At 40.9% G+C, this 17,609-nt stretch overlaps 1 long non-coding RNA gene across 1 annotated transcript in view; it reads left to right on the top strand.

Annotated features, from left to right (window-relative positions):
• LOC140705741 (uncharacterized) overlaps positions 1-11,051 on the top strand; it is a 90,587-nt gene extending 79,536 nt beyond the window's left edge. The window contains exon 5 of the long non-coding RNA XR_012085227.2: positions 4,370-11,051. This is a non-coding gene — a long non-coding RNA (uncharacterized LOC140705741). The remainder of the gene's footprint in view (positions 1-4,369) is intronic.
• The last annotated feature ends 6,558 nt before the right edge of the window (positions 11,052-17,609 follow it).

The following is a 17,609-nucleotide window of genomic DNA, read 5'->3' as shown; positions in this document are numbered from 1 at the left end:
ACAGATGGCAAAATGAGCACCCATCATTTCCACTAGCTTTAACAAACTGCATTGCATTACCTTCACATGGGGAGCATTTGTAGAACCTATGCCAAGAATGGGGAATATGTGGCTTCCAGGTGTCCTGGGATGTCATGTCCCATCAAATTAGTTGAAATACTGGGAGCTGCAATGTAACAATGTCTAGAAAGCCACATATTGACTACCATTGCTGTTTTCACCACGTTGATTGCTTAAGGAGTTCCCTAGGAAATTTTCTTCCAGGACCTATGCTCTGATGCACGGCTTCTGTAACAAGAAATCTAATGAATCATAGTTCCGACACTCCACTCTTCAAATGGTATGACAGACTCAAGGACATTTACTTCCTCTTTCCTGAGACCTTCCCTCACTTCTTAGATTGGTGATGTGCTAATACTGTGTACAGGAAACAGACAGACAAACACTTTTATGTTTAGAAGATTACACTAGGTGGTAACTGTATCAGACTGGAAAACGAAACACCCACAGAAAGTGTGTGTGTGTGTGTGTGTGTGTGTGTGTGTGTGTGTGTGTGTGTGTGTGTGTGTGTGTGAGAGAGAGAGAGAGAGAGAGAGAGAGAGAGAGAGAGAGAGAGAGAGGAGAGAAAAGAGAGATGGAGAAAGAGGGAGAGGGAGAAAAAGAGGAAAACACTGCAGAAGCTTAAAGATTAACTACTATAAAAATCAGACTTGAAATCTCAGCTTTCATAGATGCAGCCTACTTCCTCAGATTTAAGAGTGAGACTATATAAGGATCAAGACAATAGACACAGATAATGGACAAAGTGAGAATGGCGCATAGTTATTCTTCCAAACCCTTGGTGGCAGGTCTGTACTTGTTTACAGACAACATTCCAATCTCAAGCACCTGTTGACGCACAACAGACTACACAACATTAATACAGAGCTGGGAACCAAACTCTGCTACTAACCCAAATGCTATCTCTGCCACCATGTCTATTCTGGCTACACAAACAACATCAGGGCTGTATTTTCTTATGCTTCTGCTAATATGAAATATGCCATCTTTTTTCTACAGTGCCCTTCTACCTCAACATAGGACAAACAGGACAATTTCTATGCAAAAGAACTGATGGACATAAATCTGACATCAGGAATAGCAACACACGAAAAGAACATTTCACTCTACCTGGAGACCCTTTGAGATTTGAAAAAGAGAAATAGCTGAGATAGGGTATACGTATATGATTAGTAGAAACCCACTTGAAAGGATTGAATATCAGTCAAGGGTTCTTAAGTCATTACCAAGTGTGAAATCCTATATTGATTCCCACAGTTTGCCACTTGTGTCAATCATGCTATTCTAACCTTGTAGACTGATAACTGCAATTATTCACAGTCTGATAGCCTATTTCATTACTAATGTTTCATTGTCTCTTTGTCCATTATCTGTGTCTCCACCTGGTAATGGGACCAAGCATAAATATGACAGTCATATAGTCTCACTCTTATGTCTAAGAAAGTGGACTAGATCCACAAAACTCATAGTAAAATATAGCAGCTAGACTTTAAGGTGCCACAACATTTTTGTCTCTTTTGTTTTGTTTGTTTAGACTAACATGGCTACTGCTGGTAATAGGTAGAAGTGAGAGTTATATATTGACTACTGATTAAGGGCACAAGGAATTGATAGTGATGTCAATCACCCCTCAAGTCTACGATGAGCAATGAGATTTTTGAGGCTGTGATGCTTACCTTCCCAGGTTTTGCCGCATTCACAGGATACTAGTACCATGTTTCTGTGCAATCCTGGTTGGAAGTAAAAGAAACATTCATTGCATCCTTTAAAGCGACCTCTCTCAACACACCTCCTTCTCCTCTGGCATTGCTCAACCTGAGATTTGTCTCCCTGGCTGAGGACCAGATATATAAAACAATTCCCTAAGACAGGCATCAAGAGACTTGACATGCCTAGATTTTGCACTGAGCAACAACATTTGCCACAGGCCTTTAAAAAATCTCATTCTTGGTCAAATTGTCATAACCCTGTCACCTGCTGCTCTTTGTGTTATCATTTTGGGGCGCCCAAGGATTGTGGAGAAGAAACTTCAATAATTTAAGATATGCAAATGGCACCATCTTACTTGGCAGAAAGCAGCAATGTCTTCAAACAAACTCTGGTAAAAGTGAAAGAAGGAAGTGCTAAAGCAGGACTGCAGTTGAACAAACAGAGATTTTGTATACCCTTTTTAATGCCTCACTTCAATCCAAATGAAGACTGCAGCCAGGAAATCAGACTAAGACAGGGACTAGGAAGGGCAGCAATGAAAGAACTAGAAAAGGTAATCAAGTGTAAGAATGTGTCACTGGAGATCAAGACCAAGAAAATCCACTCTTGTATTTCCAACCACCATGTATGGGTGTGAAAGCTGGACAGTTAAGAAAGCTGAAGGGGAGGGGAAATCAATTATTTTGAAATGTGGTACTGGAAGAGAGCTTTGGAGATACCCTGGAGTGCCAGAAAGATGAACATGTGGGTCCTTGATCAAATCAAGCCCGAGCTATTTGCAGTTTGGGCACATCATGAGAAGGCAAGATTCTCTGGAAAAGAAAACAATGCTGGGAATACACACACACACACACACACACACACACACACACACACACACACACACACACACACGCACGCACGCACGCACGCACGCACGCACACACACACACTTTGAGGAAAGCATAGCCCTTTTGTATTAGTTTGCCATGTAATCTGATGTGTCCATTCAGCTCAAACATCATAATCTTGAAAACAACATACATTTGTATAGAAGTGGCATGTTTCAGCTTTGTTGAATGGGTTTGCTGGAGCTGCTAATGTTTACAGAAACAGTGATGAGAAATAAATATGAGGATTATTTTGAATGGGTGGGAAGTCCAGCAATCATTTACATGAAGTAAGGAGGATGAATAGTTCTTTTCAGTTCACTGTGGAGAGTGTCCAGCCAGTGTTGTAGAGAGACCTCATATTAGGGGGTGCTGACAAGTATTGAGCCTTACTCAGAAAAAAATTGAGCTAGAAAGCTATAAATTGTAGGGTGTATTGGCCAATTTGTCTGTATTCAATGGTGCAAAAATCAACTACCTATGATTTTAACTTATCTTTCATGTTCAGGTCCAAACAAGGTTCAACCATCAATGTAAAATACTACTGTGCTTTATTGATGAAGTTGAGGCAAACATCAAGGAAAAACATCAAGGAAAGCTCTCAAAAGGTGTCACCCTGTTGCATGACAACACCTCATCACACACTGCAGGTGATACAATGACAAAACTGAACTCCTTAGGCTTTCAAGTGATGCCCCATCCACCCTATTCTCCCGACTTGGCTCCTTCTGACTATTATCTGTTCCCCAAACTCAAAAAACACCTAAAGGGACAACGATTTGGGAGTGTTCTGGAGGCAACTAATGCGTCACATGAGTGGTTATACCAGCAGTTGGAAGAATTTTATTTGCAGGGACTTAAGAAGCTGTAGGGCAGATGTCACAAGTGTGTTGACTTCCTGAGGGAATATGTAGAATACTGTGGCAGTTACAGCTTCGTAGCTCAGTTTTTTCTGGGTAAGGCTCAATACCTTTCAGGACCCCCTCGTAACACATTAATGGTGTCCCGAGAATGTGGCAAAACCTAGAAAGATACCATCATAGTGTCAGATATCTCCAAGAGCATCCTAAACTTGAGGGGTGAGTGACAGCAATCTCAGTTTCTTCTGCCTTCAATTAGTAGTCAAAGTATCGATCCTGTTCATTGCCAGTAACATTGGTAGTAGTATCTGAACACAGAGCAGGCTCCATAAGCTTTTCCACAAACTAGAATGGGTCTCATTTCTGAAACCACCATTTTGTTGCTTTTGAAAAGGCATGATTCCAGTTCCTCAGTGGGCCTTCAGTCTTTCAAAGGTATAAAGGATTACACATTTGTTTCAAAAGGTAGCCTCAGAATTCTCCCACCAGAAAAATAATTTTTTTAAAAAAAATCCTGCTGCCAGTTTCATTCCTGACACTCTTGGCTTTGCTCAGTTCCAGTTCCAAGTAACTGTGCCAAACTCTTGTTCTTTTTCTCTTTCAGGCTTTCTTCTTCTTTGGCTTGTTCCCTTTTTGTTGGGGGGGGGGAGCAAAAACAAGTGTGTGTGTTGCCATGGCAATAATGTGAAAATGAGCCATTGGTGTTGATTTGAGTCCATCTAAACTTTTTTTTTAAAGGCCTTTAAAGAACAGGAAGGGAGTGAAGAGAAGGAGAGGGGGGAAAGAAAGATGGGGGGAGAGGGAGCAATGAAAAGTGGAACAAAATAGCTGGAAATGCATTTGCACTGACATAATTCCCCTTTCCCACAGTGGTCATTCGCTCGGGAGGCTCCAGTGTCCATTCACTGTCTTAAAGCTAGCTTTTCAGAGCCTGGGGAGGCCATCTTTCCCTGCCTGAATGCCTTTTTTGTTGCAAAACAGTGAACTGTTTCTGAAGCCCAGCATAAAGGAGGTGAGTAATTCATTTCAGTTGCCAGGAAGTCTGAGCTACTTGTGGGCTAACAATAGTAAACTTTATCTCCCACCCAGAGCTGAAGGTTCCAGCTGTAGGTCCCGAATTCTAATAAGGGCCTTTTACTCATGTTTCTGAGGTTATGGTAATATTTTAGACATTTTTTAAAAAATTAGGACACAGCCATAGTTACAACTGTAGCAGTCAAGACAAGCATGGTGTGGAATGAAGATGGCACACTGAGGGGATTAAAAAGAGAAGAAGAAAATAATTCTTTTTTTTTTTATCATACAGATGGATTTGCTATTTAATACAACTCAGTGGGAAACAGAAAACCTGTGTTGAGATGAATGTGTTATTAATCTCTGAAACAATTGAGTTGTGTTTTTTTGAGGGGTTTCTTTTGTTACTGAGTGAAAAATCATATCTCATTTTTGAATTTAGAGTTTTCCTTCCCCCCCCCACTCCCTTTAATTTATACAGGAATGATGATTGGTGAGTTTTAAAAAGCCCACAAAGTGAATCATCAAGACTTGTGATGAATTTGCTTGGCTTTCCCTTTCAATGTGGATTTAAGTGTCAACAAAACTGTTGGTGAGAAGAATTCAGCACAATGACAGCCAGTCTGAATGTGTATAGGAATGACACACTGCAATGATTCACACATCAAATCCCCTTCCCAAACCCACAAAATATGTGTGGAGTTCAACAGGCCATGGAAAGGACCATCAATTTTCCCCTCCCCATATTATTTTGTGTCTTCTGAGGACTGGAGACAGTGAGAAATTCATAGCATTAAAGAGCCATAGTAGTTAACCTTTATTTGATTTCATATTTGACATGCTGAAAATAACGTCTTCATCATCATCATCATCATCATCATCATCATCATCATCATCATCATCATCATCATCATCATCATCATCATCATCATCAGGAAGTTCATATTTCTTTTCAGCCTTTTAAAACGTTCTTGCTGAATCGGGAAGACAGGTCTTTTCAAACAGCATTTCTGTGTCTTGCTGATATTATCATCCCCATGGTACCTTGAGAGAAAGTTTAAGAAATGCCTGGATGGAAACAAAGGCTGGCACTGGCATACTTCCACTTAGCTGTGTTGTTAATAAAAGTTGCAGGGTGTGTGTGTGGTGGATTCAAGTATGAAAATGAATATTGATCTGAAAAATAAGGCAAAGGTACATGTGTGTTGCTATTCTATAGATGAGAGAAAAGCATGCCCTTAAATTATGGGTTTTATCCTAATATATCTGTGATGAGAATCAGATTCTTTCCATTTCTATATTAAACCTGGCACTTGCTGCCAGTATGCAGTACTGGCAGAGACATTTTACCTCAGTGAAGGAACAGTTATCTATCTTCCAGTAGATCACTCCAGAAGAATGTGTGGTCACTTTTTTTGTGAAGAAGTTCTGGATCAAACTGGTTCCATCTTGGGTTTGAGGCCTTGCTGCTGGGAAGGGGTGAGTTGGTGTCAGAAAGAGAAAGATAGTTCCAATGAGAAGAGCACTTGCATTATCTTGTGGAGTGCTGGCCAAAGTCAGTTTGACTATCAGCCAAGATGGAGAGAAAGCTTACTTGTAAGTCAATTTCAGCTGCCTTCTTACAGAGTTGTGCATGTTCTTGACTATCCCAGAAGGGGTTGATGAATCTGTGTTTGGATTGGCTTATTCATCACTACTAAGAGTTAAAATAAGAAGACCAGAGGAAGGACGTGTCCTTATGTCAGTTAGAGTCGCAGTTCAGGAGTCTGTCTACTGCTACTGTGAGGTTCATACATGTAAATATGTAGAGCAGGCTAGCTATACTTTATCATTTTTCCTGTTGTCATTAATGCAAATGGTTCTGTTTTTTGACTTATTCGTACTATTTTCCAAAGTACTTTTTTCTCTTTAATTTTGCTTTTTCCTATCCCTTAGATAAAAGAAAATCTTCCCCATATTCAGTGTGTGTCTTGAAAATATAGGGGAGAGTTGGCCCTCAGTCCAAGCTTGACCCTCTTGGTCAACTATTCTGGTTCTGCTTGCCAGTTCCTTTACAGACTAAAATACATTGGGTCTGACTAGGTCTTTACAGAGATAAAGGATGTTGGCTTATGAATAGTAGGCATCCTTCAGTCTCGAGAGACTATGGTAACATGCTCTGAATAGAGGTCTTGGAACAGCGTCTAGTGTGGCTGAGAAGGCCAATTCGAGAGTGACAATCCCTTCGACACTGAAGACCAGTACAATCTATCCCCTGTCCAGCTCCTTGATTTTGCTGGTTTTCGGACTGTCTCTTTGCCTTGGCCTGCTGAACAAGTATCTCTTCAAAATGGGAGAGGCCATGCTGCACCGCCTGCCTTCAGTCTGAACACTCAGATGTCAGCGTTTCCCATCTGTTGAGGTCCATTCCTAAGGCCTTCAGATCCCATTTGCAGATATCCTTGTATCACAGCTGTGGTCTCCCTCTGGGGTGCTTTCCCTGCATTAATTCCCCCTTACAGGAGATCTTTTAGAATCTGACTGTCAGCCATTCTCACAACATGCCTGAGCCAACTCTGTGTTGAAGCTTCGTATTAAAGAACGTGTTGCTGATACAGATATCATAATAACAGCAAAACTCCAGCAAGTATTGGCCACTTTCGTTCATCTTCCCAATGCCAAAATGGCCTAGACAAGTGGGCCAAGAATTGTGATCAGCACCAGCTCTAGCATTAAAGTCTCAGATAATAAACAGTGACTCTTTCTCAGGGATTTTTTTATAGTAACTGCCAGATCGTCATAGAATTTGTCTTTGACTTCTGTTGTGGATGACAGTGTTGGTGCATATGCACTAATGGGGGTGACTGGTCCCGCTGATGAGTCGAGCTGCAGAGATAGGATTCTTTCACTCCCCTCAGTAGGTGGAACAATAAATATCAGCAGAGTATTTCTGAGTAATTGGCTTATCACTTAGAAACTTACCAATCTTTTCTACACTGCTGCTTCACTCTGAACTTGAAAAAGTTACTTTTTTGGACTACAATGTCAGAATCTCCCATCTAGTATGAGCACTAAGTTCAAGTGCTAGCCCTGGAGCAACACAAAAGAAACTTGCTTCATTTTCCATGAGATCCCCACACATATCTGAAGTGAATATCCAGCTACTTCTCACTCTTCTTTTCTCCAGGCTAAATAATCCTGGATCCCTCAACCATTCTTCATACAGCTTAGTTTCTAGAATGGTTACCATCTTGTTGCCCTCCTCTGGTCACATTGCAACTTGTTGGTACTCTTCTTATACTGTGGTACTCACTGGGACTATGGTTCCAGTGGAATGTTTAGCAGTAGATTCAGGGCAGACAAGAGACACAAATGCACAGATAAACAGATAAATAACTAGGAGATGATTTTATGATTCCTAGTAACCATTTCTCAATTCAAGTCTAACACTTAGTCTGATTATATTATGTATGAGATCAATATCTGTTGAAAATAGTGATGTTTATTATGTTAAAAAAGTAGCTTGTACATAAGCATAGTGCAGTTCTTTTTCCAAGGTATGGCACAATACTTTTGCTCTTATAGACCACTCCCCCACATAAGGATATGTAAATCATGTCATCTATTTATCATAGATACATGCCCTATCATGAGACAGGTCATTGTTTCTTCTAGTCCAGTATTGCCAGCTCTCACCAGCAGCAAATCTCCAGAGAATTTCAGGCATGATTCTTCTAGCCAGAGATCTTTGGCATTAACTTGTGGTCTCTGACTTAAGTATTCACCAGGCCTGACCAAGCTTAGCTTCCAAAAACAAACACTATCCTCTATAGCAGTGGTCCCCAACATTGGGCTTCCAGATGTTCTTAGACTACAGCTCCCAGAAGCCTTCACCACCACCTCTGCTGGCCAGGATATCTGGGAGTTGAAGTCCAAGAACATCTGGAGGCCCAAGGTTGGGGACCACTGCTCTATAGGAAGCCAGATTTAGGCTGAATATCAAGAAAAACCTCTTAGTTGTTAAAGCAGCATGGCAATGGAATCAATTACCTTGGGAGGCGGAGAGCACTCCAACCCTGGAGGCATTCAAGAGCAAATTGGACAACCAGCTATCATATCTGCTTTGATTTGGATTCCTACATTGGACTTGATGGCCTTATAGGCCCCTTCCAACTATAGAATTTATTCTATAATTCTATTATTCTATGATTCTATAGCTACAGACATATGATGCATACTTTACAGTTACAAGTAAAACAATTATCCAAGGATTCATCAAAAATCTTAAAAGTCCAGATTCTATCTCAGCATTAGAACTGGATAAAACCTTCATTACATAGTAACTGAAATATAATTAAAAAGACAAACTTTTGCAGCCTTCAGAATTCTTCATCAAGCTGGGCATTACAAAACTTGAAATGAGGAAGAAAAGCGTCCTGTTTAGATGCGATAGCTGCAGTTGGAGTGAGGTTTAAACATGGAGCTGGATTCCTTTTCCTTTTCTTTTCTCTCCCTGGGGGGATAAAGAATCAAAAGTCTTTTCCCACTTCTAGACAGTTATATTCTCTCCCCTCCACCCAAATAATACCAGATTTCCAAAGGTATCACTTAACCACCTCACATGTTACTATGTTGTATGTGAATCTCCAAACTACAAATACTAAATGCCTTCTAAGGAATGTCTCTCATTTGAGGATAAAGATAATAAAGAGAGGTGGAGAAGCGTATATAATATTGGGCCTAAGCAACAGATTTCAATCTGTGTCCCCCAGGTGTGTTAGATTTAATTTCTCCCCGTCCACAGCTGGGGATGATGGGACATGTCCAAACACATTTGGGGGCAGCAAGGTGGAGAAGGCACGAGAGATTATTGAGCTATAATTGATCGATTGATTGATTCGCTGATATCATTTTTAAAAGAAAATGAGTGGTGTTCAAGTTCAGGTTATGAACTTGACGACAGGAATTTTTAACTGTTCTGGAGTCCATAGCGAGACCCTTCCTCTTCAATTTTGCTGGCTAGCAGGGGGCGATTCAAAACTAACACCAATTTGAGAATGCTGTAAATCTTTCCGAGTCACACTTGGCAAGCAGGGTGCTGGTAGCTGTAAAATGATTCTTTCAGTTGAATATCCAAGCAAGCTGGGCGGGTGGAAGGGATGGGGAGAATGGGAAAGCTGCTGGCGGGTGAAAGGAATAAAAAAGAAAGACATGATTTCTCAGAAGCACACCAGAAATACTGCCGGAAATCTGAAGAAAAAGAGGCAAGATTAATGCAAGCGATGGCAGGAAGAAAAAAATGGTTATTCTGGGTATAAAACAATTACTGTACAATGAGAAGGCCCAAGCAGGGCTTTCTCTTTCTGAATGATTTGGGAGTAGATATGGGTGTGAGGTAGAGGAGGAGGATGGGTGTGTGTGTGTGTGTGTGTGTGTGTGTGTGTGTGTGTGTGTGTGTGTGTGTGTGTGTGTGTGTGTGTGTGTGTGTGTGTGTGTGTAAATGTTCACATACCTGTATATGTACATGTACAAATATAGTGTATCAGTACAGCATAAGAAGAAATATTTATCTCAATATTGGGGAATGTCACTTAAAATAAAGCCGCCCCCCATTTTGGAAATAATATTTAGGGTGCATGGGAGTGTGTGTGCTTTCTGTCTCAAGTGTCTCCCCTTGTTCTGTGGCAGCAGTCTAATTTTAACTCTCTCTCTCTCTCTCTCTCTCCTTTTTTGAAGCAGGAAATATTAAATTCTAAATCTGATTGGTCTCACTGTTGCTTACCCCAGGGCAGCTCTTTTAGGCTTATGAAAACTGGCGTCAGTTGACTTTGTCATCCCTGTCACCAAGTGAGTGAGAGCAAAATCCTCTCTATTTCCATTCTAACAAGACAATGAGGCAGAGGGCCTGATAAATGCTGAGGTAGGGCACATTTCTGTAGGGAGGTTTTAGAGAATAAAGCTCTTCCCCTCTCCTCACTCCACACCAGTTTTCATGCTTGGCTGTGCAGCTGCTGATGCGACTGACTATGTCAGGGTATTTTTGTTTTCATTAACAGATCCCTTCAAAAGGGAATGGGCAAAAATGATCAGGCCGTTTGTCAAATGAAGTTAATCGAGCGGCTGAGGATTATATATATTCCCCCTCTCATTTGCCACACAGATTTTCTTCTTCTCCCAACCCCCCAAAACAGGATCAATCTACTCCAAAAGCAGGCAACAATACACGAGAAAGAAAAATCATCATCAGATATCTGCAGGAAACCACCATCACCAGTCTTATGGCACATCCTTTCAGTATTTGCACTTCTTAGAATTCTGCAGTGCAATGTTTAAAACGTGCACACAGAAATGTGCACATGAGGGTAAAATACAACCTCTCTCCCACCCATAAATTCATGGTGAAAGGAAATACTCCAAAAAGAACCTATGTAAAGAGATATTATTTGCAAAAGCTGTATAAGTATGACAAAAATGCTTTTAAAAAAAAACATGGAAATATTTGTGAGATAAAGGCTTATCAATCTGATGTCTAAACAGGGTGGAAAGAAAGGAAAATAAATTGAAACTCAGATTGATTTTGCCGGATAGGCTGGCTGGGGAATTCTGGGAGTTGTAGTCCAAAAAAACTCTGGGAGTTGTGGGGGGGGAGGCGAGCTCTGTCTATGCTTGTGGCCAGTGCAGTGAAACAATGCCACAGAGTGGTAAGATTATGGTTTCTGTGTATTCAGGGATTCCTCAGGCTATATGATAATGATATCTGCTTGCAAATAAAACCATAAAGAAACCAAGAAAATCTTAAACAATTTGGAGGAGTATGGAGCATGCTTATTGGTCTGGAGGTTACTCAGAAGTTTGGAGATGTCAGATGAAATAAAAAGCAAAAGGATCACAAGGATGGGGGAAATTGGATGGATAGTTTATGGTATCCTGGAGCTAAAGGTGGGAGGTGGTTTGAGCGCTGGAGAAACATAAAGGCAAATACTGTGTTCTTATTGATTTAATATTTTTTTGAAATTAGTTTGCTCTTTACTTCAAGGAGAGAAGTTGTTCTTTCCTTGCATCTAAGTGTTTTAGAGTAAACAGCATCAAAAAGTCAGAGGATGCAGAGGGATAATAGGAAGGTGTTGGATTTAGAATTTAAACACTATCAGTTTTATTTATGATTTTATACTATATACTTTCTGCAGGGGAAGAAATTGTTCTGGGAGGGAATGAGAAAATGTGGAATAAGATTGTTTGTGAGCAAATAGAGAGGGAACCTTTAGTCCAAACTATCAGTGTATGACCATGTGTTTAATGTTTTACATTTTTAGGGGCTCTTCTGCATACAGATGGAAGATGGAGATATTTTCTGGAAATGCTCTGAGATGTAAAGTTTCTGGCTTTTAAAGATATGAATATAGACTGAAAAGAGTTTCATTCCCCTTACCTTTTTTAAAAGGCAGAATGAGATACCTTTTCTACATAATTATTGTTTCAGAGTGATACCTCTGGGTCTAAACATGTGCCTAAATTGTACATGTGAAAACATCTAGCAAAATCACTCATTCTTAGTGAGATATAAGTCAAAACAGATCCTTGAGACCTTTCTGGCGTCTGTGAGAGACCTAGTATCCAGTGTAAATCTAGAACAAGGACTTGGTTGTGGGTGGGGGTGTCTATAAATGTTTCTGTAATAGGCACTAAATTATTCTGTGCAAAACAGTATTCTTTTCTACTTGTGAAGCAAAGCATTCACATCCAGCAAGCATAGAAAGAGTGTAAGATTTAGAAATGGATGCAAGCAAACCACCCAATGTTTCTGCTTATTAAATGTCCATGCAACAGGGCAGCCACTATTGAAGTTTTGTACAATTTGCACAAAAATAATCATCCAAATATGTAAACCCATGCTCAGAAGGTATTTTGTCATCTTGAAGGTGAAAAGAGAAAAAAGCAAACTTTGATCTCACGCATGGTAATGAGGCAAGCGAGGATTTACATCTTTGGTTTAAACACAGGATGGTAGTTAGTAACTAATGGAACATTGTAGCTTGATGCAGCATTGGGAGATAAAGTAACAGCGTGCAAAATATATGCACACAACATAACACTGCACAGGCAACTAAAATCAATGGGAACCTTGGGAAAGTAGAAAGAAACATATGAAAGATGCCTGAAAGAAAGAATTACAGTGGTGCCTCGCACAGCGAGGTTAATCCGTTCCGGATTAACCCTCGCTGTGTGAAACATCTCTGTACGGAAGTAAAAAAGCCATTGAAACGCATTAAACTACGTTTAATGCATTCCAATCGGCACGTTTACTTACCGTACAGCGATGCCGGCATCCATTTTCGCGCCCTCCCCTCGCAGAACGAGGGCGCGAAAATGGCTGCGATCAGCTGTCCGGCGGGTCCAAAATGGCCGCCAGAACAGCCGAAAGGGGCCGGGGCGCAGCGTTTTCGCGCCCTTGGTAAGCAAGGGGAGGGCGTGAAAACGCTGCCGGAAGCCCCGAAATGGCTGCGCGCAGCGTTTTTGCGCCCTCCCCTTGCTTACCAAGGGCGCGAAAACGCTGCGCCCCGGCCCCTTTCGGCTGTTCCGGCGGCCATTTTGGACCCGCTGGACAGCCGATTGTCGGGTCGCAAAGCGAAGGTCGGTAAGCGAGCAGCTTACCGACCTTCGCTCTGCGATTTCCCGCCTATATGGGCACTGTTTTGCGATCGCATTTGCGATCGCAAAAACGGCCTCGTAGAGCGAATTCATCACTCTACGAGGCGCCCGTTCTGCGAGGCACCACTGTAATTGTAAATAGAGAAGGGCACAAACCACTAGTTCGGCGGTTTGGTGTGGTTTGTTTCTTGGCCAAATAGCTGATCTGTAGTTTGGTATCCTGCTCTTCCAATGGGCACCCACTCAGCGGCAGCACCTGGAGGAGGTGGAGGCGCTGCCATTAAGTGGGTATGTACTGGGGGGGGGGCAAGGCATCAAATCATGGATCAACTGTTTAGCTGGGAAACAAATCACACCAAGCCACTGAACCTGCAGTTCATTCCCATCTCTAATTGTGAACATTGGGAAGAAATCTGGCATTAAAATCCATCAAAATAGTTGTTTGCAAAAATGAGAGAGAATATAATATAAATAATTTACATATGATATCTACTATCCAATGGTATCTATCAATTTACATTGACAGATAAAATAGTAAAATAAGGTCAGTGTTTTAGAGGGAACGTCATAAACTGGAGATTCATTCAATGGGGATGAAAATAGTGGAGGGATTGATTGCCATCTTTGAGGAAAGCAGCAAAATACTGAAACAAAATATGTGAGGTAATGCAAAGATAGCATTACAACATTATTACTCTCTATAAATATTATACAGGGATAATAATATAGAAAAATATTAGCCTAGTTGTGGTTTCCTGGAAGGAATTTTTAGTTTTATTAAGGATAATAAAATAGGAGCACAATCAAGCCAGAGTGGTCTATAGTTAAAGTCCAGTTCTCCGCTTTCTCTTACTCTCCCAATGTTTTTCCTATATGGTGCTCTTTTGCAATGGGTTGGAGACATACTTGCAGAAATCCAACTGGTGCAACTATGCTCTGTAAATGATGATATCAATTAAATTGAATTGAATTGAAATCAGGGCCATTGGGGATTTTTTTACTTTTAAAGATTTCGTGTCTCCCCATTGCTAGGCTCCCAAAGGATTTCCCAGGGCAAAAGGGATAACTAGGAAATTTCAGAACCTGAAGGAATGTGTCAAGAGAGAATAGGGAGTTTTAAAATAAAATGCAATAAATATTAATGGCACAAGCTGATGGAATCATCACCACTTACATGGCAGAGTTGCACCAACTGGATTTCAGTCATTGTCTAGTTTTCTTTAATTGGAGATTGACTTGTGGATCACTGAACTGGTTGAAATTACTTTGGATTCAACTAATCTGATTTTCACCCATTCACCCATTTCGCCCATTTCCATCTAAGACGCAACCTGGATCAGTCAGAATTTGTTTGATTTGGTTCACGGTCTGTCTAAATAGGTGCGCAATCTGAATGTTTATAATGTACGCTAAGAGAGAAGAGGGTCAATTAGTAAATGTTGGAGGAATCTGGAGGGACAGAGGAATCTGCATCCAATCTGTACCTTTTTCATCTGCCACTGGGGGCTTCAACTTTTTAAAATTTCTTTTTGCAAGCAGATGCTTTTGCATTAATTCAGTTGTGCGATCCTTTGTGAAGGCAAACAAAACCATGTGCATGAGTGCTGGTGGTTGCAGAGGGGGCAGACAGAAGCAAAGGAGCACTAGTGGTTGTGTCTCAAACACCACTTGTTTCCAAACCATTTCTTTCTTTGTTTCTTTTAAAGGCTTGGTAGCAGCACTCGACCAAAGCTTTGCTAGAGCACCTAGGAAACAAGGGGGGTGGGATTGATAATCAGCTCTTGTTTGCAGCTGAATGGCTATAGCAAAAGCTGCCTGAACAAGCGGCAAACAAAGAATGATTGGCAATTCCCTCCTCTCTCTTTGCTGACTCCTATCTGCATGGCTAAAATGAATTTATTTAGGGAAACCCAACTTTCTGGGTGCAAATTCACAGTGCATCAATACACATTTTCCTGCTGTGCAGTGACACCCTTAGTCACATGAAGTACCTGAGAACTAGAAATAAACAGGGCATGTTTCCCATTGGCATACAGAGGAGAAGGATGCAAATCCATATGGATTTAGTTGTCAGGTTTTGTTTTCTTTTGTTTTTACCTTAAACATTCACAAGAGATACGGAATTCCTCTTTTGAGACTTCATTCCACATGAATGTTTCTGGTCATTCTTTTACACAGGAATTCATTGTCCATAGGACTGGAACAACAATAACCAGGAAGCCACATTTGCTATGAACTTTATCAAAGAGAATTAGCTATGGTGACTGAACAATAACTTTAAATGGCAGAGTTACAAAAATAGCCTGGACTGATAAAGGCAAGCTAGTAATTACAATATTAGCACTCTCTACATGTCGCATTTTAATATTCTCTTAAAACTACAATAAAGCTTTCCTTTTCAACAGCACCAACCATCAGTGTGTCTTGCAAAAAAAGAAAGGAAAATAAAAAGAAAGGAATTCTACGAAAGCGAGGGAGGTTTAATATAATAAACTAAATGGAACGATCAGTAAGGAAGGAATCAGAATTGGAAAGGTGATGAGGCTGTAGAAGGTGTTTTTTTTTTTAAGATTAGAAATGTCAACACCCCCCCCCCAAGTGATCACTTTGTCATTCAGTTCTCAGGATGGGATTGCTTTCATGGAGGACTGTTTTGTGGTAGGGGTGCCCTATGATTATATTTTTACACATTGCTCATATTTGAGGAGCTCTGTCCATAATATGTGGGAAATGGTCTTCTGCATGTGTGTGTTTGTGTCCAACCACTTGTCCACCTTCACTCATGAAATTCAAGATCACATGATAAGTGATCTAGAAGATAAGAGTTGCAGGTGTATCTTAATGGCAGCAGCAACAAAAACTAAAAAGAACTAATTATTTGATAGAAGGCTAATCTACAATTGTTATTTTGGTGTAAAATCTACTCTAAAAATTGAAATAGCTGTGTTAAATAATGTGAGGGCAATTGAGCATTAATGATCTGCTTTCAAACTCTACATTTAATGAACATAAATTTAGGCTGCAAGCCCATAGACCTATCTACAGTAGGTGTAAATTTCAATAAATGCAGTGGGACTTATTTTGAAGAGTAGATACATATGAGATTGCATTACAAAGTGATTTAAATAAATGCTTGAATTTGGTCTGAAGTACACTTGCTCTGCATTCCCTATCAAACATGAAAGTTTTTGTTGTTGTTTAGTCGTTTAGTCGTGTCCGACTCTTCACGGCCCCACGGACCAGAACATTCCAGGCCCTCCTGTCTTCCACTGCCTCCCGGAGTTGGCTCAAATTCATGTTGGTTGCTTTGATGACACTGTCCATCCATCTCATTCTCTGTCGTCCCCTTCTCTTCCTTCACGATTTCCTAACATCAAGGTATTTTCCAAGGAGTCTTCTCTTCTCATGAGATGTCCAAAATATTGGAGCCTCAGTTTCAGGATCTGTCCTTCCAGTGAGCACTCAGGCTTGATTTCCTTTAGAATGGATAGGTTTGTTCTCCTTGCAGTCCAGGGGACAATCAAGAGCCTCCTCCAGCACCACAGTTCAAGAGCCTCAATTCTTCGGCGGTCAGCTTTCTTTATGGTCCAGCTCTCACTTCCATACATCACTACAGGAAAAACCATAGCTTTGACTATTCGGACTTTTGTTGGCAAGGTGATGTCTCTGCTTTTTAAGATGCTGTCGAGGTTTGTCAGCGCTTTCCTCCCAAGAAGCAGGCGTCTTTTAATTTCATAGCTGCTGTCACCATTTGCAGTGATCGGTAAAATCTGTCACTGCCTCCATATCTTCCCCTGGTGATGGGACCAGTGGCCATGATCTTGGTTTTTTTAATGTTGAACTTTAGACCATTTTTTGCACTCTCCTTTTTCACCCTCTTTACAGGGTTCTTTAATTCCTCCTCACTTTCTCCCATCAGAGTGGTATCATCTGCATATTGGAGGTTGTTGATATTTCTTCCGGCAATCTTAATTCCAGCTTGGGATTCATTCAGTCCTACCTTTTGCATGATGTATTCTGCATATACGTTAAATATGCAGGGGGGCAAAATACAGCCTTGTCGTACTCCGTTCCCAATTTTGAACCAATCAGTTGTTCCATTTCCAGTTCTAACTGTTGCTTCCTGTCCCACGTATAGGTTTCTCAGGAGATAGATAAGGTGGTCAGGTACTCTTATTTCTTTAAGGACTTGTCATAGTTTGCTTTGGTCCACACAGTCAAAGGCTTTTGCGAAGTCAAGCAGAAGTAGATGCTTTCCTGGAACTCTCTGGCTTTCTCCATAATCCAGCGCATGTTAGCAATTTGGTGTCTAGTTCCTCTGCCCCTTCAGAATCCTGCTTGTACTTCTGGGAGTTCTCAGTCGACATACTGCTGAAGCCTACCTTGTAGGATTTTGAGCATAACCTTGCTAGCGTGTGAAATGAGTGCGATTGTATGGTAGTTGGAGCATTCTTTGGCACTGCCCTTC

The sequence above is a fragment of the Pogona vitticeps genome, chromosome 1, assembly GCF_051106095.1.
Source record: "Pogona vitticeps strain Pit_001003342236 chromosome 1, PviZW2.1, whole genome shotgun sequence".
NCBI lineage: Eukaryota > Metazoa > Chordata > Lepidosauria > Squamata > Agamidae > Pogona > Pogona vitticeps.
The sequence above is the reverse complement of the archived record's forward strand: the minus strand, read 5'-3'. Positions and strand labels throughout refer to the sequence as shown.